The sequence below is a fragment of the Lynx rufus genome, unplaced genomic scaffold (assembly GCF_022079265.1).
Source record: "Lynx rufus isolate CCGP_SWC_20201006 ecotype Redwood Valley unplaced genomic scaffold, mLynRuf1.p SCAF_10, whole genome shotgun sequence".
Lineage (NCBI taxonomy): Eukaryota > Metazoa > Chordata > Mammalia > Carnivora > Felidae > Lynx > Lynx rufus.
The window spans coordinates 73,065,095-73,087,422 of NW_025814824.1; the positions used below are offsets into that span (position 1 = coordinate 73,065,095).

Below are 22,328 nucleotides of genomic sequence, written 5' to 3' on the forward strand. Positions count from 1 at the left end.
CCTGAGCCAAAGGCAGAAGTTTAACCGACTGAGCCACCCAGGCACCCCTTGAGCACATCTGACTCTTGATTTTGGCTCAGGTCATGATCCCGGGATCGTGGCACTGAGCCCCACATTAGGCTCTGCTGAGCTTAAGATTCTCTCTTTCTCTCCCTCTGCCCCCTTCTCGGTCCCCCCAGCAAATGCCCTCTCTCTCTCACTCTTAAACTCTCTCAAAAAAAGCCAAAACAAAACAAAACACAAAGTACCCTAAATCATCATATATTATTACTTTTTATGATATTTACTCCTGATATTTATTTTTGCTCTTGGTATTGGAGAAGGATATAACTTAATTGTTTTCTAAATGGCTAACCAAATTCTCCATCAGTATTTATTGAATAATCTTTCCTTCTTTCATTATTTGAAGTTCCATAGTTACCATGTGTTAACTCAGATCTGTTCTGCCAATTTCAGGAATGACAGGGTGAATCATCAAGCTATTTGGGCAGGGTCTATGTTACCCCAGAGTTCTCTGGGGATGAGAAGCCCTTACTCCCTGCATTAACACTGAATGTTCAAGCCAGATGTGCCCATGCACAATGGTATCTAATCACTCAGGTGTATTTCTAAGTGCAGAAGCTGTGGTGGGGTCTTGTTTTATTTTTCTGGAGTCCATGGAGATCACTGACAGGCAGATGGAGCTGTTTGTTAGTGGGTTTTGTTCCTTTGTGTTGGCTGTCTCTGGAGCTGGCTGGCTCTTAAAATCCTTTGAGAGAAGAGCTTCATTTATTTCTCTGACACTGGCGGATCAGGAATTATTTTTAAGAAACGACCTACGAAGGATTGCTTACCACCAGGTGCTGGTGCAGATGCGAAGGCACATGTGGTGGTAGTGGGGGTCTCTTGTCCAGTAGGTGCCTATTTAATGAAATCTATGACATGGGGGTGGGTAGTGGAGGGCTGTTAGCCTCTGCTGTGGACTCTTGGAGCTGTGCCTCTGCCTTTTCCTGGCTGAGTGATCTTGGGCCCATCCTGTAACCTCCCTGGATCTGTTCTCTTATAGGAAAACAGGGATAATAAAGCTCACATCTTTCTCCTTACCCCACCCCTGCGTTATTTTAAAGGTTAAATGAGTTATTTTAAGGGTTAAAGCTTGCATAGTGCCTGGCAGAGAGTATGAGCTTAAATTTCATTTCTTTACCTTCCCTGCATTTGACTTAGTGGTATTTGTGTAGGTGGCTGTGTCTCCAAGTCCTGTCATCTTTCTTAGCCCTAAGAGTTTGCTTTCTATTTGGGGGCTGTGTTTCGTGTCTGGGTCAACTCGTAGCCCAGGCTTCCATGGTGCTCAGTTGGCCACCTTTTGCCATCTGCCTAGGGTTGGTTCAGATGACCCGAGGTGTCCCTCTGGCCAGGTGTCAGAGCTGGGCCATGATGACAGCCTGTGGGCTGTTTGTCCATCTGGCCTCCTTAAACAGACAATGGCGTAAGGCTCCCTGTGGGAGTTCCTGCAGTGAGGGGTGCTGGCTTGCGACAGTGGAAAACTGACTTGGATCAGGTATCGCTGAAGCAGGTGACCGGAGGTGAGTGGGAGGAATCCACCCAGGGAGGCAGCTCCCATGTGGGTAGGAATGTCAGGTACCTGGTGACCTTGGTCTGAGTCTTTGCTGAACAGTCATTTTGACAGGACTTGCCCTCTTGACCTAAGGTTGGGCTCCGAGGATTTAAGGGCAGCACGCAGGGCTGTTGAACTTGGGTTTCCTTGATTTTTCTAGAACTGCAGCAGTTTCTAATCCTCTGTAATTTACGTGTGTTTGAAACATGACACCCTGCCCCCTATCCCTGGCCCCCCCTAGTGTGGCCAGACTGATTTTTCTGCCTAGGAAACATTCCTCAGAGTATCTCCCTGGCCATCCAACCTTAGCGTTGGCTTCTCATCTGTCCTTTCCTTTCCATGGGCATCTACACCTGGTTCAAGTACCATTCGGAAGGGCGAGTGTGTCTGGGCAATTACAGCAGCTCCTGAACTCATTCCTCCCTGATCTCTTCTTTCTTTCCCTTCTTAATCCTTGTGCTTTTTCCAAGATCTTTTTTGTAAAACTTAACGTTCGATTGCCACGTTTCTGCTTAAACGCTTAGCCGTTGCCTACAGGGTGTACCTCAAATTCTTAAGCATGGTATTTAAGATCCCTCAGAGTCTGGAGCCAATCTGCCTTCCAGGCCCTGTTTCCTACCTGCGGCTCCCCCTGGATGGCTCATGACCACGTCCTATCCACGATGATGTTCCCCAGCTGTGTCTTTGCACCTCACCCCTTGGCAAGTTCCATGCCAGAACGCCTTTCTCTTCCATTAAGTGGCTCTTCACTGTTTATACAGACGTGTTCAAGCCTCTCCAGACAGCCTAGCCACCCGGACAGGGTGGTCTTGCCATTTTCCAGCAAACACTGGTGAATTTAAGTGGTTTTCTTGCAGCCACATAGCTATTAGGAGAGCTGGAGGTTGTTTTTTTTGTTTTTTGTTTTTTGTTTTTTTTGTTTTTTTAACATGTTTGTTTATTTTTGAGAGAGAGAGAGAGAGAGAGAGAGTGCAAACTGGGGAGGGGCAGAGAAAGGGAGACAGAGGATCAGCAGCAGGCACCAGGCTGGACAGCAGCGAGCCTGATGTGGGGCTCAAACTCACGAACCATGAGCTCATGACCCGAGCCGAAGTCGCTTAACTGACTGAACCACCCAGGTGCCCCAGGAGAGCTGGAGTTTTAAGCCAAGACTCCCACCATCCTACGAAGCCCAGGCGGACTGTCCTCTCTGAAGCCTTCCTCAGCAGGCAGAGTTACCGTCGCTTTCCCTAAGACTGGAGCACAGTGGGGTTTCTCCGTAGTTCTGCATTGATCACATTATATCCCATTGTTGTTTGTCCTGGGCCTGTGCCGCACCCCATGCTCCGCCCTAACACTCAATTCCTTAAGTAGATCCCTTCCCGACTTGCTTTCCCCTGCATCTAGGTAGTAGCTGGCTCTTAGCGAGAACTCTGTGTTTATTTGGACAGATACATGAATGAATAGACTTTTCTTTCTATATCCTCTGATTCATGGTGGAGTACAGTGCCGTGGTAATTAGGCTACTTGAATCCCCCATGTGTTGGAAAACATCTCTCTTTTGGTCTATAGAATAAAGAGAAAGTGATCTTTATTTTGCCCCATTCTGTCTGCTATCTCGTAGAGACAATCAAGTTTTTTTTTTTTTTTTTTTTTTTTTTTTTTTACTATTTGAAGAAGGATGCTTAAAGCATTTAATTATGTGTAAAAGAGGAATATGATCTTTAGCTAAGTTTTGTCAGACAACAGCTATACCTAAGGAGTGGCTTTGAAGAAAGTGTGCTCTCCTTTAATCTATCAGCACCCCTCCCTTCCCTGCCCAGCAACCTTAGCTAAAAAAATAGCAATCTTCACTTCGGACAGTTGACGTTCTTCCCTAGCATGTGTGAAGAGTAAAGAAAGACGTCTTGAGAAATCGTTGCTGTTTATTGATCTCTTGCATATTGGCTTCAGGACAGGCCTCCCTGCCTCTCTGTGTAGATGGATATCTCACAGCCATTGCCACGCTGCCACATGGGAACCACCCACATCCAACATTTTGTCCTCGTTGTAGGCTCATAAGGTCGTGAGATGTTTTTCCTCATTCTTTCCTTGACTGTTTTCCTTCCTCTGTTTCTGTCCCCCTGCTGCTACCTGGAGGGCTTATTTCTGCCTCTGAGCTGGGAACACCCACGTAAGAGGGCCAGTTGACCTTGTTAAAGCCCTCTTCTTGGATGCCCCTCTTTCCTGTCATTTTTCTGCTTTCCTTGTCTGGCTACTTAGTTGCAAAACTCTTTTGAGCTGTTTTGGTTTAGGATGTTCTATTCCTGCTTTTTCTTTTACTGTTTAGACTGTGATCAGACTCTCAGTTATTGAGTGCCTTTTTCTATGCCAGTGAATCAATTAACCTTGGGAATTAAAAGAAATCCCTCACATCCGGTGTGAGTCACGTCAGCAGGAATGTGGGAATTAGATCTGGAGCAGCCAGGTGGATCTCAAGTCTGGAAATGCATTTGCACGTTGGGGTAAGGGCCGGACACACTTAAGCCTTCTCAATGGGATGCTGTGGGGAAACCTTTTCTCAGGCTTTGAAGAGTTCCACAGAAAAAGTTTTTAGCTCCTTTGTGGTAAAGTGCAGATTCCTGAATCAAAACGACTGTGCTGAATGCCACAAAAGTCGTATTGAGAGACTACTATGTATGCATCCTGTACAAGGAGAAAAACAATGAGGTAAAAACTTTTTTGGGGGGGGGCGCCTGAGCAGCTCAGTCTGTTAAGTGTCTGACCTCGGCTCAGGTCACGATCTCACAGCTCGTGAGTTCGAGCCCTGCATCAGGCTTGGTGCGGACAGCTCAGAGCCTGGAGCCTGCTTCGGATTCTGTGTCTCTCTCTCTCTCTGCCCCTCCCCTGCTCACATTCTGTGTCTCTCTCAAGTATAAATAAACATCTTTTTTAAAAAACATTTTTTCAGCAAGCGTGACCTATTTGAATTTAGTCACATAGTTCTTTCTAATTTAACAAATTCTCGTCTCAGATTAGTTTTAGGTTTGGGTTGAGGGTTTAAGAATATCTCCACCCCCAAAAGTAGGGTATATGGGTCACAAATCATGGCATGTGAGGGTACTTTACAAGATGGCAGTTTGAAGTTGGGGAGCTCATGGAAGTTGAAATGTACTTCTGTTTCCTCTTTTTAATTTAAGGAGTTTAGAATCCACAGTGCTTATTATTTCCCCGTGGGTATTTTGGGGACTCTAAAAATGGTAGGTTCTCTCTGAAGGAGGATTCAAATTCCCATGTGCACACACAGAAATTTGCACATAAATTTTTGGCATGCGGTGCTTATGCATTCCTGAGAAAGAGTCCCTGTTAGAGAGGAATGGTATACTTGAAGTAATTTTTGAGGCAAGGACACTTTTAGTTTTACTAAATGTGCAAGGCTTTTTTTTTTTCTTTAAAGATTTTATTTTTTAAGTCCTCTCTACACCCAACATGGGGCTTGAACACACAACCCCGAGATCAAGAATCACATGCTTCACTGGCTGAGCCAGCTAGGAGCCCCAGTGCGCTAGGCTTTTTAGGCATAGCCGAGGGGTGTGGGCGGTAAGCGAGGACTGCACAGTAGCCCCCTGGCACTTGATATTGGTAGTTGAGTCCTGCCTTGTTCTGCTTCTCACTTGAAAGATTGTTGCCTTTGAAAATGTTTGGTCTGGAAAGACGGTTAATCAACAAGTATTTGGCCACCTAGTACATATTCAGCTATGTATAGTATATTGTTTCCTCCAAGTCCTTGTTCTGAAAACTAAAAATGCCCCTTCTTTAAATTTTAACTTGTTCCATCGAATACGGAGCGCATCCAGATGTGTAGTACTGTGTCACATGGTAGCACGAAAATGTGAAAATCAGAACCAGGTTTTTGTTTTTGTTTTTAAAGATTTTATTCTTACATAATCTGTATACCCAGCATGGGGCTTGAACCCACAACTCTGCCGACTGAGCCAGCCAGGTGCCCCTAGACCCAGGTTTTGTAAGATGAATGAATGGTACAGTTAAGAGATATTCGCGAAGGATGGGAAAGAACCAACATTTATTGAGGGGTTCTTCTAGGCACGTTATGGTTTTTCTTTAATATGTACACCCTCCATGTCTAGATGGAGACATGGGGGCTCAGAGAGATTGGGTGCCTTACCCCAGGCCTGGCAAGGAGCCAAGCCAGAATGCAAGCCCGGTCATTTGGACTCTAAGCCCAGATCTTCCTTCTTTGCTTCTTTTGTTACAGATCAAAGTGGAAGGAGTGGGTTTGGGTAGGAAGAACGTATAAAGGAGGACCTTAGACAGTATCACAGTAGATTAACTTCCTGATCTTTATGAAATGTCACTTATCCTCTGTTGGTTACCAATCATAATGTAAGTTTTTCTCAATTGATCTTTTTTCTGCTTGTCTACATCACTCACCTTCTTATGTAAGATACAAGGAGGAAGCATCTAGGTTGTGTAGCACGACCCTAGAATAGAGACCAAAGACCTGGATTCCTGGCATTTCCACTTACGTGACCTCATGCATGCCACTTCTAAGGCTTTTCTTATATCTGACTCAGACAACTTGGATGGTCTCTGAGGGGTTCTATGCCCCAGACCCTTGTGTAATTTGATGCAGAAACGTCAGTGGGGGAATGTCTTTACCTAGCTTTTAATTGATAGAGTAGGTCAACATGGGCAAAAAAGAGCAGGTTTTTAGGGAGAGTCACATTTTCTTTGAATATGTGCTTTTTGGGGAGATTTAATCCACATTTTGATTTTATTTATTATTATTATTATTATTATTATTATTATTATTATTATTTTAAGTAGTCTTCATGCCCAACGTGGAACCCAACACAGGGCTTGAACTCACCACCCTGATATCAAGACCTGAGCCAAGATCAAGAGTCAGACACTTAACTGACTGAGCCACCCAGTCAGTTTAACCCACACTTTTAGAAAGCTGCCTTCCTGGGTTTTTGAGTCCTCCAGATGGCCTGCACATACCTGGCTAGCAATAGAGGCAAAACCTTTGTGTTATGAGTCATAGTAACCATTCAGTTAGGGACAGACTTTTGAAAATACCTCTCCTCCTTCAAGGGTTGTGATTTCTCAGCTTGGTCTCCCACAGCTTTGTTTTGCCTGTGGGCAAATTCACTGTTCTCCTTCTCACGTTGCCCCAACATCCTTTGTCCCCCTCCTTTGTTTTGCATTAGGACTCATATTGCCTTGCACCTGTAGAGGTTCTCATGCCCCTTCGTCCAGCTGGATTGAGTCCTTGAAACACTTTTAAAGTGTTTGGTTGCCCTTTTGTTTTTGTGTGGTAGCTCTGCATCAACACTTGAGCTAATGTGTGTTAGGTGTTCAATATGTGGTTGAAACGGAGTTTCCTCCTTAGAAGGAATGAAAAGGGGTCATGTTTAAATTCATCTGAGGATGGGAGAAAAACCCTTGCTCCTAAGAATCACAAGAATGTCTGGAGAAATGGTTGTTAGTCTGGAGATTTTTAGAAAAAGCATTGGAATCTTAGCCAAAGAATGTAGACTTGTCCTCCTTCATTTGGGCTTCACTGTGTTCTCGTTGGAGGCCTTCTTTTGCATGAAGCCAGTCGGTGGATTTTACTTGAAGGGCAGGTTTTCTGATAGAAAATCTAGGCAAATATTTTCAGTTTCTAAACAGCTTTATTAATCTATAAATAAAGCTTTGAAACAGGTGATTTCTTTTTCTTCTTTCTTTCTTTCTTTCTTTCTTTCTTTCTTTCTTTCTTTTCTTCCTCCCTCCCTCCTTCCTTCCTTCCTTCCTTCCTTCCTTCCTTCCTTCCTTCCTTCCTTCCTTTCAAGAGTGCACACACTCAAGCAGGGGAGGGGCAGAGGGAGAGGGGGAGAGAATCCCAAGCAGGCTCCATACCCAGTGCTGAGCCTGGCACGGGGCTTGATCTCAAGACCGTGAGATCGTAATGTGAGCAGAAATCAAGAGTCCCATGCTTAACTGACTGAGCCACCCTGGCACCCTGAAACAGGTAGTTTCTTAACCCATGTCTAAAGAAGAGTCTTTACCTCATAAGAAATGGTCCAGGGGCTTCTGGATGGCTCCGTTGGTTGAGCATCCGACTTTTTTTTTTTTAATGTTTATTTATTTTTGAGAGAGAGACAGAGACAGAGTGCAAGCAGGGGAGGGTCAGAGAGAGAGAGACACAGAATTCAAAGCAGGCTCCAGGCTCTAAGCTATCAGTATAAGAGCCTGATGTGGGGTGTGAACCCACGAGCCATGAGATCATGACCTGAGCCAAAGTCAGATGCTTAACCAACTGAGCCACCCAGGCACCCCTGACTCTTGGTCTCAGCTCAGGTCATGATCCCAGGGTCGTGGGATTGAAGCCTGAGTCAGGCTCTGAGAGCCTGCTTAAGATTCTCTCTCTCTGTGCCACTCTGTCCTTCCCCCCTTCTCTAAAATAAAAGAAGAAAAGGAAGGAAGGAAAGAAGGAAGGGAGGAAGGGAGGAAGGAAGGAAGGAAAGGAAAGAAAGGAAGAAAAAGAAACTGTCAAGAATCCAAAGCTAGAAAAGGTAAGATGTTCAGGGAAGATGCCAACCTAGAAACTGCAGACTTGTGGGTCTTGGGAACTTGGAGATACTTGTGCAAGCAACCTTGAGGTTTTGGAGAATATTTGTGATAGGGTTTCCAGGGCAGAGAGTAGAAAGGAAGGAGGACTGAGCTTCCTGCTAATAAGCAAGTAGGGTCCTGGAATTTAGGAAATAGAGTTAAGATGTATTTGAATAACTCTATGAGAAAAAAAAAAGATATGTTTCTACATCTTAAAGTTTCATATTGTTCATCTCACTATTCCATACTTAGATTTAAAAAAATTATATAGGAATTTGTATAATTATATGTATTAGTCAGCCTTGCTGTGGTAGTAACTCCAAAAATTCAAAGGTTTGCAGCAAACATTATTAATTTCTAGGTTACGGTATGTGTCGGTGGGTATGAGTCAGTCACTATGGCTCTTGTCCACAAGTATTCCATTCTGAAGGAGCAGCCCCAGTTGGGTCATGCCAGCTTCAGGGCAGAGGAGAGAGAACAAGAGAGCTGGTGGAAACATGCAGCGGCTCTAATAGTGTCTGCTCCCATCTGGTATGTGTGTCACATTTGCTCATGTGCCATTGGTCAGAGCAAGTCACATAGCCAAACCAGAAGGCAGTGGGGTGGAGATGTGCCCTCCCTGTGGGCAGTCACCTGGCAATGGTAAGAATGTATAGTCCTCTTTTTTTTTTTTAATTTTTTTAATGTTTTTATTTAGAGACAGAGAGAGACAGAGTATGAGCAGGGGAGGGGCAGAGAGAGAGGGACACGCAGAATCCAAAGCAGGCTCCAGGCTCTGAGCACAGAGCCTGATGCGGGGCTCGAACTCACGGACTATGAGATCATGACCTTAGCTGAAGTCGGACGCTTAACCGACTGAGCCACCCAGACGCCCCGTACAGGAAGGAAGTTAATAACTGCAAATGATAATGCCATCTACCATATAGTTCATGTCCTCTCCTTTGTCCCTGAACACTGTTTAGTTCAGTACTTTACAGCAATTCAGATTGATCATTTTAAAATGTTTTAAATACATTTTCTCTCTGTTATGGTTATTAAAATTTCATATAATTTTGGGGGAAACTGACTTCTTGCCATGGAGTGATATGATGGATCACTGCATGTTTTTAAGTATTTAAAAAAAAATTTTTTTTAAACGTTTATTTGTTATTGAGAGACAGAGAGACACAGAGCGTGAGCAGGGGAGGGGTAGAGAGAGGGGGAGACATAGAATCTGAAGTAGGCTCCAGGCTCTGAGCTGTCAGCACAGAGCCCGACACGGGGCTCGAACTGACAAACTGCGAGATCATGACCTGAGCTGAAGTCGGCCGCTTAACCAACTGAGCTTAAGTATTCTTAAGTATTCTTTTTAAATACTTCAGTACGTGGAGCTCTAGTGTATGTGCATCATTGCATTAGCTAGAGTCTCCAGAACAATTTGAATAATGGAGTGATATTAGGTATCAGAATCTTGTTTCTGAATTTAGTAGACAGGCCTTTAATATTTCATATTGTTTGTTGCTTTCCAAATATTATTGAGATCTGATTCATGTACCCTAAAATCACCATCTTAAAGTATACAGTTGAGTGGTTTTTAGTGTATTCACAGCATTGTGCACACATCATTACTGTCTAATTCCAGAATATTTTTGTGACCCTCAAAAGAAGTCCTATACTCATCAAACATCTGATTCCCTGTTCTCCCTTCCCTCAAGCCCCTGGCAACCAAAAATCTGTTTTCTATCTCTAAGGATTTGTCTGTTTTGGACATTTCCCATGAATGGAATGATATGTGTGGTCTTTGATGTCTGGCTTCTTTCACGGAATGTTTTCAAGGTTCATTGTTGATGTTTTCTGATATAAACTCTTAAAGATATTTAGGAGCTTTATTTATTTATTTTTTGTTTCTCCCCTACCCCTCCGCATTCTCTTTAAAAGTCTCATCATATCCAGCCTGGTTCCTGGAAAAATCTGTCATGGAACCAGTATTGTTTTTGTTTCTTAAACAAATTTTATGTATTTGTTTTAAAAATTCCAGTATAATTAGGGGTGCCTGGGTGGCTCAGTAGGTTAAGTGCCGGCTTCAGCTCAGGTCATGATCTCGCGGTTCATGGGTTCGAGCTTTGCATCAGGCTCTGGGCTGACAGCTCAGAGCCTGGAGCCTGCTTCAGATTCTATGTCTCCCTCTCTCTGCCCCTCCCCCGCTCATGCTCTGTCTATCTCTCTCAAAAATAAACACTAAATTTTTTTTTTAATTCCAGTATAATTAGCATACAGTGTTATATTAGTTTCAGGCATATAATATAATGATCCAACTATTCCATACATTACTCAGTGCTCATCATGATAAGAGTACTCTTAATCCCTTCACCTGTTTCACCCATCCCTCTTTCACCTCCTCTCTGGCAACCACCAGTTTTTTCTCTGTATTTAAGAGTCTGGTTTTTGTTTCCCTTTTTTTTCTTTTTTTTCTTTCTTAAATTCCACATATGAGTGAAATCATATGCTATTTGTCTTTTTCTGACTGACTTCTTTCACTTGACATTGTACCCTCAAGATCCATCCATGTTGTTCCAAATGGCAAGATTTCATTATTTTTTATGGCTGATATTCCATTATATATATATAATCTTTTTTTTTTAATATTTATTTTGGGAGAGAGAGTGAGAGAGCGCACAGGCAGGGGAAGGGCAGAGAGATAGGGAGAGAGGTAATCCTAAGCAGGCTCTGCACTTAGCAGGCGGAGCCTGACGCTGGGCTCAATCCCATGACAGCGAGATCATGACCTGAGCTGATATCGACAGTCATATGCTTAACCCTCGGAGCCATGCAGCCATGCAAGTGCCCTTACACCACATCTTCTTTATCTGTTCATCTGTGGGTAGACTTGGGTTGCTTCCATATCTTGGCTGTTGTAAATAATGCTGCTATAAACAGTAGGGTGCAAATATCTTTTAAAATTTAGTGTTTTCATATTTCATTGGTAAATACCTAGTAGTGGAATTACTGGGTCATATGGTAATTCTTTTTTTAATTTTTTGAGGACCCTCCCTACTGGTTTCCACAGTGGCTGCACCAGTTTGCATTCTCATTAAGAATGCAACAGTTCCTTTTTTCTCCACATCCTCCCAACGCTTGTTGTTTCCTGTGGTCTTGAGTTTAGCCATTCTGTCAGGTGTGAAGTGATTATCTCATTATGGTTTTGTTTGCATTTCCCCAATGATGAGTGACATTAAACATCTTTTCATGTGTCTGTTGGCCAAACAGAGATTACGTCAAAGAGATTACTGCCAATGTTTTTCTTCTAGGAATTTTATGGTTTTAGGTCTCACATTAATCCATCTTGAGTTTATTTTTTGTGTGTGGTGTAAGAAAATGGTCCAGTTTTGTTCTTTTGGATGTAGCTGTCCAGTTTTTCCAACACCGTTTGTTGAAGAAGCTGTCTTTTTCCCATTGCGTGTTCTTGACTCCTTTGTCGTAGATTAATTGACCATATAATTATGGGTTTGTTTCTGGACTGTAGATTTTGATCCACTGATGTGTCTGTTTTTGTGCCGCTACCATACCATTTTGATTACTATGGCTTTGTTGTACAACCTCAAATCTGGGATTGTGATACCTCCAGCTTTGTTCTTCTTCAAGATCGCTTTGGCTATTTGGAGTCTTTGTGGTTCCATACAAATTTTAGGCTTATTTGTTCTAGTTCTGTGAGAAATGCTATTGTTATTTTGATAGAGATTGTATTAAATATGTAGGTTGTTTGGGTGGTGTGGACATTTTGACAGTATTTGTTCTCCCAGTCCATGAACATGGAATATTTTTTATGTGTGTCATCTTCAGTTTCTTTCATCAATGTTTTATGGTTTTCAGATTATAAGTCTTTTACCTCCTTCATTAAGTTTATTCCTAGATATTTTATTATTTTTGATGCAATTGTAAATGGTATTATTTCCTTAATTTCTCTTTCCTGCTACTTCATTATTAGTGTACAGAAATTCAACTGCAAAGAAGTTTCACTTATTTGCTTTTACTTTGAGCTTGTTTGCTTTACGTTTGAACTTTACTTTAATTTCTTAATTTTACTTTGAGATTTTATTGGAATGGCTGATACCAATTCATTACCAATGACTGATACCAATAAGGACATGATTATATTCAACAATGATTATGTGATCAGTTAACATAATAAATTACATTAATAGATTTCCTAATGTTAAATTACTCTTGATTTCCTAGAATATATTTGACTTGATCCTGATATATTCTTCTTTTTTAAAAAAAATTTTGTATGTGAATATGCTTGTTTTAATTGAGTTTTACTTATTTTAGTTTATTTTAAAAAACGTTTATTTATTTTGAGAGAGATTGAGAGCATGCGAGCAAGGGAGAGGTAGAGAGAGAGGGAGAGAGAGAGAATCCCAAGCAGACTCCATTCGCAGCACAGAGCCCAACATGAGGCTCTATCTCATGAATGTGAGATCATGACCTGAACCAAAATCAAGAGTCAGATGCTTAAACAGCTGAGCCACCGAGGTGCCCTGATATATTCTTCTTTTTAAAAATTCTTTTTTTAAAAATGTTTATTTATTTTTGAGAGAGCATGAGGGGAAAGGGGCAAAGAGAGAGAGAGGAACAGAGGATATAAAGCAGGCTCTGCACTGACAGCAGTGAGCCTGACACGGGGCTCAAACTCACAACCTATGAGGCCATCACCCGAGCTGAAGTTAGATGCTCAACTGACTGAGCCACCCAGGTGTCCCTAAAAATTCTTTTAATATACCACTTGCTGTTACTTTATTGACATGTTTACACTTCTATCTAATTTCCTTTTCTGTACTGGTATTTTGATATCAGATATAGTTAATCCTTATAAAATGATTTAAAAGGTTTATTATTTCTTTAAAAAATTTTAAAGTTATTTATTTTTAATTTTATTAATGTTTGCTTATTTCAGAAGTGGGAAGGGGTACAGGGAGGGAGACACAGAATCCAAAGCAGGCTCCAGGCTCTGAGCTGTCAACACAGAGCCTGACACGGGGCTCGAACCCACAAACTGTGAGATGATGACCTGAGCTGAAGTCGGACGCTTGACTGACTGAGCCACCCAGGTGCCCCAATATTTATTTATTTTGAGAGAGAGGGAGAGAGCACGAGCAGGGGAGGGAAAGAGAGAGGGGGAAAGAGAGGATCCCAAGCGGGCTCCATGCTGACAGCATGCGGGGCTTGATTCCATGAGCTGTGATATTATGACCTGAGCCAAAATCAAGAGTTAGATGCTTTAAATGACTTAGCCACCCAGGCACCCCTCTCCATTTTTTAAAAGTATGTGTCTTAGAGTAATTGGATAAAACAGAACTTGCTCCTTGAGTTTCGGTGGAGCTGAGCTGTACAACCATGGGGCTTAGCTTACCTTTCAGTAAAAGTTCTGTGACAGCAGTTCTGTGGTTATTTAGATTTTCTACCTCAACTAAATTTCATTTTGGCCATGTATTTTCCTGCAAAGGTATCTATCTCATCTAGACTTGCAAGTTCATTGGCATAGTTTTTCACAGCATATCCTTGTAATTTATTTTTTTATTAAAAAAATTTTTTTTAACGTTTATTTATTTTTGAGACAGAGAGAGACAGAGCATGAACGGGGGAGGGGCAGAGAGAGAGGGAGACACAGAATCGGAAGCAGGCTCCAGGCTCTGAGCCATCAGCCCAGAGCCCGACGCGGGGCTCGAACTCACGGACCGTGAGGTCGTGACCTGAGCTGAAGTTGGACGCTTAACCGACCGAGCCACCCAGGCGCCCCATCCTTGTAATTTATAATCATGCAAAGAGGTAATAGTTACTGCCTCTTCCTCTCCCTACCCCACCACTGTATATTGATCAGACTTCCTAAATTTTACTTGATCTAATTCATCTTTTAGAAGAAATATATTCTGGTTTGGCTTGTAATATTTACTCTTTTCTGTTTTCAGTTTATACTTTAGCTTCTTTATTCCCTCTTCCAGTTTTGACTTTTGTTAGAGCCTAAAGTGTTCTATTTCATGAGGTAAATCATACATATTTGTATTTATCTGCTCTTGAGGACTGGGCTACTTTCTTCATGTTTTGGTCTTCTTGGGTCTGAATGATGAGCGAAGATAGGCTGGATATATTTTTAGGTTTTCCTGTGTCTAATGAGGTAATGCAGGCCTGCCATTTGCCACCTATCAGAACAAGTGAATTAATGGATCCCCTCTCTTTCCCCATGATGTTAGAATTGTCTTCTCAGATCTTAGGTTATCAGTTGCCAGATCAGTTGAGTGATCTAGCAGTGGGGAAGAGTCAGAAGGAAGAAAGCCAGGGTCCTGGATAGTCACTCAGGGAAACTTGGCCTCATTTCTCTCTGCATCTGGATCCAGCATAGCCTGGCTTCCTTCTTGTTTTGGGGTTTCTCCCCATCTCGGTGGAGCCCAGCTCCTTCAGTTTGCGGTCTCTGTGGTTGGTTGGATCTGCCCAGGGCAGCTGGCCAGCTGCCTTCATGTTCCTTTGGCTCTTGGCTTGCATTTGCATCTCTACCCTTCATGGTGAGAGGAAGCAGTGTGTGTGGGCAGACACCCTTTGCTGGTGGTCCTTACACGGTGTATCTGCCTGTGCTTGGCATCCCCTTGTCCACAGCAGCCAGATACTCTGGTGGTCCTCCTTTGCCCCGCTGTTGGCCCTCCCACTTGCCCATTCCCCCAGAAGTTTGCACTTTCAAATTAGAGTGTAGGTGAGGGCTTCAGGGCATTTTCTACTTCTTAGGAAACCTTGATAACCTTGAGTGACTTCAGGGACATGGGTTAAAGATACCTCTTAGTTCTTTTCCTCACTTGTGTCCCAATTATATCCCGTAGAAAACCTTTGGAGGTTTTAGCATTTGGATGGCATTCTTGCCTGGTTTCCAGTCTGGTCCAATTCTAGTCACTGCTTTTCTTTTTCTTTTTCTTTTTTTCCCCTCACTGCTCTTTCTCTTCCCTTCTGTAGCTTGTTAAGTGAGTATCTGGAGAATGGAAAGAGGGAGAGAGCAGGGTGTGTCTGTGCTCAGCTCACAGAGTTTATCTAGGAGTCTAGTTTTATAGTCTTTAAATGAGTGTGTAACATTCCTATTAGTATAAACACGATCATTTCCTGGTTATCGAGCCTTTGGGATTTTTCCAGGGTTCACTCCGTGTTCTTTGCTCTGCTATGAACATCCTTGAACAGAACATTTTTGAGAGTTTCCCTTTGATTGTATTCTCCAAAGTGGGCTTAAATTCAACTTTACGACAAAGTCAACAATCAGGAGTGTTCTGTTCAGTCTCTGTAGGACCTATTCATTCTTCAGGCATCTCCTGTGTGCCTGGCAGGAGGCAGGTAAATAGAGACGAGTCAGGTACATTATGAGCACTCTCCCCTTCAGTGTGAGGACGCCTTACATCAAGCTCTCCTGAAACTAGATCATGTTGCCCACTTCCCTCTCATAGTATCAAAAAGAGAGCTTCGAGTGTTTAAGCAGGACTTTTTTTTTTTTTTTTTAGTTTTTATTTTAGTCACCTGGTGCTCATCACAAGTGCTCTCCTTCATCCCCATCACCTATTTCACACACTCCCCACCCCCCACCCCCCTCTGGTAACCATCAGTTTGTTCTCTATAGTTAAGAGTCTCTTTCTTGGTTTGTCTCTGTCCTTCTCTCCTTTTTTTTTTCCCTAAGCATGACTTTCTAAAAATCAAATCCATATTGACTCCTAATGTATACCACTTTCTTTTCATAAACCACGTGTATAATGTAATATAGAGTTTTGCCAGTGATTTATGTTAATTTAATAATCTGTCTTCTGCCTGGCTGACCACGATAGTGGATCTGGTAACTGAAATTCTTTGAACCAGAGGGGTTTCTGTAGCAGCTCATGTACGTATTTCTCTTCCTAGGTAAAAAGGGGTAGAGGGGGAGAAGAAATTCACTTATAACTGAAACCTGCATTAGGTGAGAGTTAATATTTGGGAACAACGAGGTGTTTTCATTTATTTATATGTTGTAATTTTCACAAGAGTTACTGTAGCTACAGGAAAATCATTAAGGAAAGTGTATTTGAGGCACCAGCGATGACTCCCCATACAGTTTTTATTTTCAGCAGCATTTGTTAAGTGTCTGTTGTGAGCCCAGCCCCATAGTCTACAGGGGGATGCAAGAATACTTGCAGGCAAGTTGATTTGGCTTTTTTTGTTGTTTTTTGTTTTTTGTGTTTTAGTCTGTTACTAGTGTTGTAGCACCCACTGTGTTCCAGGCACTATTCCATCTGCTTCATGTACTAGCTAATTCAATCCCATTATACCCATTTTATAAACGAGGAGATTAGGGCATAGAGAGGTTAAGAAACTTGCCGGAGTCTACTCTGAACTGGGGTTCAGAACTGCCCAGTCATTGCCAGGCTCGGTGTCATTGTCATTTGACAGACCTTTATTGAGTCCCTTCTACTGGCAAGGGATTGAGTTGGATCATTTCTAAGACTCATTCATTTATCAGATATATGTTGAGTGCCTACTATGTAGAGGAGAAGAAAATATGACAAAGTCTCTCCTCTTGTCAGACCGTCAGTCAATACATAATAACTTTTCAGATGGTGAGAGTCTGTGACTAAAATAAAGGCAGGGAAGGCTCTGGGAAGTGATAGAGGGGTGCAGGGGTATTTTTAGATTTTTGTGGGCTGAGAAGGTGTCATTTGGGCAGGAACCTATTTTTTTTTATTTTTTTTAATGTTTATTTATTTTTGAGAGAGAGAGAGAGAGAGAGAGAACAAGTGGGAGAAAGGTAGAGAGAGAGGGAGACACAGAATTTGAAGCAGGCTCCAGGCTCTAAGCCGTCAGCACAGAGCCTGACACAGGGTTCGAACCCATAGACCATGGGACCACGACCCAAGCTGAAGTTGGACACTTAACCAACTGAGCCTGGCGCCCCTAGCAGGAACCTATTTGAAGAGAAGAGCCAGCCACGTGGGAATGTGAGGGGAGAGGACTGGTCCAGGTGCAGTGAGCAGCAAACATGGAAGCACTCAGGTCTAGGTGAGCCGAGACCTGTGCATCTGGAACATGGTGAAGCAGGGGAAGAACGTCAAGGATGAGGTCAGGGGGAATGGTGAGGTCACATTGGCCCTCATAGGTTATGGGAGGGAGGTTGGATTTGATTCTGAGTGTGAGTGGGTGTCTTTGAGAGTTTTGAGCAGGGGAGTGGCATGCTCTGATTAACACTTCTCAAAGAGCTGCCTGGCTGCAGTATGGAAGCCTGACCCTAGGGCAGCAAGAATGAACCAGAAGCCTTTTGCATTGAGCCAAGGATTCTGCCACTTCTCGCATTCCATGGTTCATGTTGGTCAGAAACGTGCTGCTGTCCCATAGCACCTGCTCGAGAACTTAGGTCTCTCACTGTTGCATGCCTGCTGCTAGAGTACTGGACTGTCCTCTCTTCCTAGATTTTCATATTTTTGTTAAAATATTTTTTCTGAGGCGCCTGGGTGGCTCAGTCGGTTGAGCGTCCGACTTCGGCTCAGGTCATGATCTCATAGTTTGTGGGTTCGAGCCCCGCATCGGGCTCTGTGCTGACAGCTCAGAGCCTGGAGCCTGCTTTGGATTCTGTGTCTCCCTCTTTATCTGTTCCTCCCCTGCTCATGCTCTGTCTCTGTCTCTCCTTCAAAAATAAATAAAAACATTAAAAAAAATGTAAAATATTTTTTCTAATCTTTATTTATTTTTGAGAGACAGAGTGTGAGCAGGATGGGGACGGAGAGAGGGAGACACAGAATCCAAAGCAGGCTCCAGGCTCCTAGTTATCATATCAGCACAGAGCCCAACACGGGGCTCGAACCCTCAGGGCGTGAGGTCATGACCTGAGCGGAAGTCTGAGGCCCAACCAACTGAGCCACCCAGGCGCCCCTTGATTTTCATATTTTCCCTCCACATTTGCTTCTCATGGGGACCATATCTTGAGAGGGAGTCATTTGAGGGCGTAACTTGTATTAAGACCCTAAGGGAAGTGTTAGCTTTCCTTGACTGGCTTTGAAAACAGAAGCTTCATATTTACCCAGAAGGATTTATGGCCAGATGGTGGACATGAGGGATGTTGTTGGGTTGGAAAAAGCCACACAAAAGGCGTTCAGCTTGATAAGAACCTTGAACTCAGAACTAGAAACCTGCGTTCAGCTCTTAGCATAGCAATGACTAGCTTCATTTGGACACATGACCTAACCTTTTTGAGTTGCCTCCTTCTTGGCAGAGACAGTATATCTGTCTTGCTAACCATCACAAGGCTGACATGAGCTGTAATGAAATAAGAATGTGGACACAGGGGCGCCTGGGTGGCTCAGTTGGTTAAGCATCTGACTTCAGCTCAGGTCGTGATCTCCTGTTTGGTGAGTTCGAGCCCTACATCAGGCTCTGTGCTGACAGTGCAGAGCCTGCTTGGGATTCTCTCCCTCTCTCTCTGCCCCTCCCCTGCACTTGCGCATGTGTGCTCTCTCTCTCTCTCTGTATATCTGTGGGTGTGTATAAAGATTATAGTCTTCATATATATATATATATATATACATATATATATATATATAGTGTACGTATATATAAAGAATGTGGAAACACTGTGTGCACATGTGCCATTGAAAGCTGAGCTGGGGGCTCCCATTTTAGGAAATTATAGACATTTGTAGGTCGTCGACTATTCATATGTGCTTACATAATACTCCGTGAAACACCTGATAGTAAGGGTATGAGTGTTTCCCTGGTCACGTAGTCCTGGGAGGAAAAAGTCTTCAGTGTGATAAGGTCTGTTTGACTGACTCTCCCTCCCCCACCCCTACCCCCACCAACTGACTTGAGAACAAGTTAACTTCCCGCTGTCTGGCCAAGACATCTCAGACCTTTGTGTGGGCTGCTTTTGGAAAGTTATTGGCAGAGGTCCCAGAGCAAAGGTCAGGGAAGTTGGCTTGGAGTCACTGGGACACCTGCAAACAGATGTGTACACACACACACACACACACACACACACAGAGGTGAACAAGACACAGTCACAGTTGTTGGGGACTCACAGTGTTTGTAGATGTTACATATGTAAATAAATGATTAAAACTGAAAACTGCTGGGGCGCCTGGGTGGCTCAGTCGTTAAGCGTCCAATTCTTGATTCCGGCTTAGGTCTTGTCTCATGGTTCTTGACTTTGAGCCCCGCATCGGGCTCTGCGCTGACAGTGCAAACTTGCTTGGGATTCTCTTTTTCCCTCTCTCTCTGCCCCTGCTGTGTGCTCTTTCTCTTTCAAAATAAATAAAACAAACTTAAAAAAAACCCAAAACCCTGAAAACTGCTTCAGTGGTAGTATCTTCAAAGTACTGAGAAGGAGTAACTAATTTCTGCTAGGGGGTGGATCAATGGAGGATTCCAAGAGAAGGGTGCATTTGAACAGATTCAAGTGAGATACTTGGAGACCACTACATAAAAAAGAGGGGTAGCTTTGCAAGCAAAGGTGAGGAGCACGAAACAGCATGGTGGGTTCCAGAACTGAAGTCGTGAGAAACAAGGCCGGTAAGATCTGTCCAGGCCAGATGGTGGAAGGCTGCTGTCAGAGCCCATGTTGGCTTATCTGTCTAAAGATTTTGAGTTCTTTGTTTCTCTTGTGCAATGCTTAGCCATCGGCAGAGCCATTCTGAGGGCCAGTGTGCTAGTGTTGATGAAACGTAAGTAGGGGTGGGCCCCTGCAATGCCTGGTGCGGGCCGTGCCTGAGGTCAGTGTTTAAATATTTACTGAAATGATGGAGGCACGATGGTTATTATCGCAGAGCTCCAGAGAAGGTGTCTTCTCAGATCCCTAGACGCTGGGGTATGGCCACTGCATGCCCTGTCTGTATGCTGACAGGGCCGTCAGATGAGCTGATGCTGCTGTAGCTAAGGTTCTACAGTCACGTCCACACTGAGGGCAGCTACTGTAGGGTTCGCCTTCCCAGCTGACAAGCCCTTGGGCTGAGGAGAAGTGGAGAGTGGGGTCTTCTGTGAATATGGAATTTTTTTAGCAATCACAAAAAATATTTTTGACATTGTGTAATCATGCATGTGACTAAATTAATCTGCACTCTAGAAATGGAGACAAAGGAAGGTGCCTTATCTGTTTACTTTCCATCATCCATTGAGTTGGGTGACATTGCCCTTGACTCCAGACTCCACCTTGTCACAGCCCTCTTTCCAGCTAGAGCCCATGGATGTGACTGCTAGGTTGACCTCTCATTTCCTCTGTGTCCTCTTACCTGAGGGCTAAGTCATATCCAACCTGCAGACAAGAAGAGAGAATTCAAGGGAAAGCATCTCCCCATCTCCAACTTGTGATCTAATGACCAACAGGACAACAGTGTTTCCAAGGTCTTTTCCATGGTGTCAGTCTCTTATTGTATTCCTTAGTCTTTGCCTTCTGATGACTCCAAAGTGACATATAGATGTTCACATCTACTGCTAGACAGGGCTTTGTCTGTTATTAAACCTAAAAACCAAAAGAGGTAAGACTGACTACCTTTTTTGGATATTGCAGGAACATGATTTAATCAAGTAGCTTCCCACTAAGGCCTAAAAAGAGGTCCATAATTTAAAAAATTTTCCATCTCTTTCTTTTCTGCCATTTGTACCCCTCCCGCCATTTGAAAACTTGTATGTTGTGGACAAATTTATACATATACAAAAGAGGAGAAACCTACAGATACTGGCTTCTATAGTTATCAACCTTGGGGCATCTTGTATCATCTATATCTCCGTCTACCTATTCTTAATTATTTTGAAGCAAATACTGCATATCCTATCATTTCATCCATGAATATTTTTCTATATATTTCTAAGAGATGAAGTCTTTGTAAAATCATAATACTTCTGTTATCACACCTATTTCTAAATTCCATCAAATAACTGATCAGTATTTACATTTCCCTGAATATCACCAAATCTGTTAACATTTTTTAAATGTTTATTATTTTTGAAAGAGAGAGCGAGCCAGGGAGGGGCAGAGAGAGAAGGAGACACAGAATCTGAAACAGGCTCCAGGCTCCGAGCTGTCAGCACAGAGTCTGATGCGGGGCTCGAACCCACGAACCATAAGATCATGACCTGAGCCGAAGTCAGATGCTCAACCAACTGAGCCACCCAGGTGCCCCTAACGTCTTGTTTTAATCAGGATCCACTGCAGGTGTCAATAGGTCTCTCAGATCGCTTTACATCTCTAGGTGCTCCTTCTGTCTTTCTGTCTCCTTGCAGTTTATTTATTGAAGAAGCTCGGTCTTTGGTTCTCTTTAATTTCATACAGCATGGGTTTTTCTGATTTCATACTTACAGTATGGTTTAATATCTCCCTCATTCCTCTATATTTCCTACAAGTTGATGTTGTGTCTAGAGATTTATTCAGGATTCAGATTCAATATTTTGGCAAGTATACTTTTTAGGTGGTGGTGGGAACTGCTTTCAGGAGGCACATAATGTTTAGTGGTCTCTTTGTGATGGCTGATTGAGTTTTTAAATGTGCTAAGTATTTAAGAGGGTTCCGATGTGTTAATGTCTACCTGGGCCCAGGTGATCTTGAGAAAGGGGGAAAGGAGAATGCTCTTGCGGTGTGTGCATGGCATTCTTTCTCTGTCAAAGTCTGACGATGGTGGGGCTGTTATGTTCTCTGTCCCTCAACTGTTTGCTTCTGGTGGTTCCTCCAGTGCTTGCTGGACAATGAATTGGCATGAATTTGGTGTATAGTACTGCCACAGTTTGTTTCTATTAGTCACAGAAGACCTGTTCACTTAAAAGATGTTAAATAAAGGGCACCTGGGTGGCTCAGTTGGTTAAGCGTCTGACTCTTGGTTTCAGCTCAGGTTATGATGTGGCGGTTCGTGAGTTTGAGCCCCACATCGGGCTCTGCGCTGACAGTGCAGAGCCTGCTTGGGATTCTCTCTCCCCTCTCTCTCTGCCCCTCCCCCACTCGTGTGCTCTCTCTCAAAATAATAAATAAATAAATAAATAAATAAATAAATAAATAAATAAATAAATGTTAAGTAAAGAAAGGATCAGTTTCTTTGAACATTACTTTTATGTTTAGAGATGTTTCTTGGTTTGGTTAAAGCAGCCACTTTTGCTGATGTTCTCCAGATGTGTGTTTTCATTTAATTTGTAAGGTGACTCTTCTCCTCTT

General features: G+C 43.1%; 1 protein-coding gene across 3 annotated transcripts in view; it reads left to right on the forward strand.

The window, feature by feature from the left end:
* Positions 1–22,328, forward strand: part of SNX30 (sorting nexin family member 30) — a 117,836-nt gene that overhangs the window by 31,776 nt on the left and 63,732 nt on the right. The window lies entirely within an intron of this gene.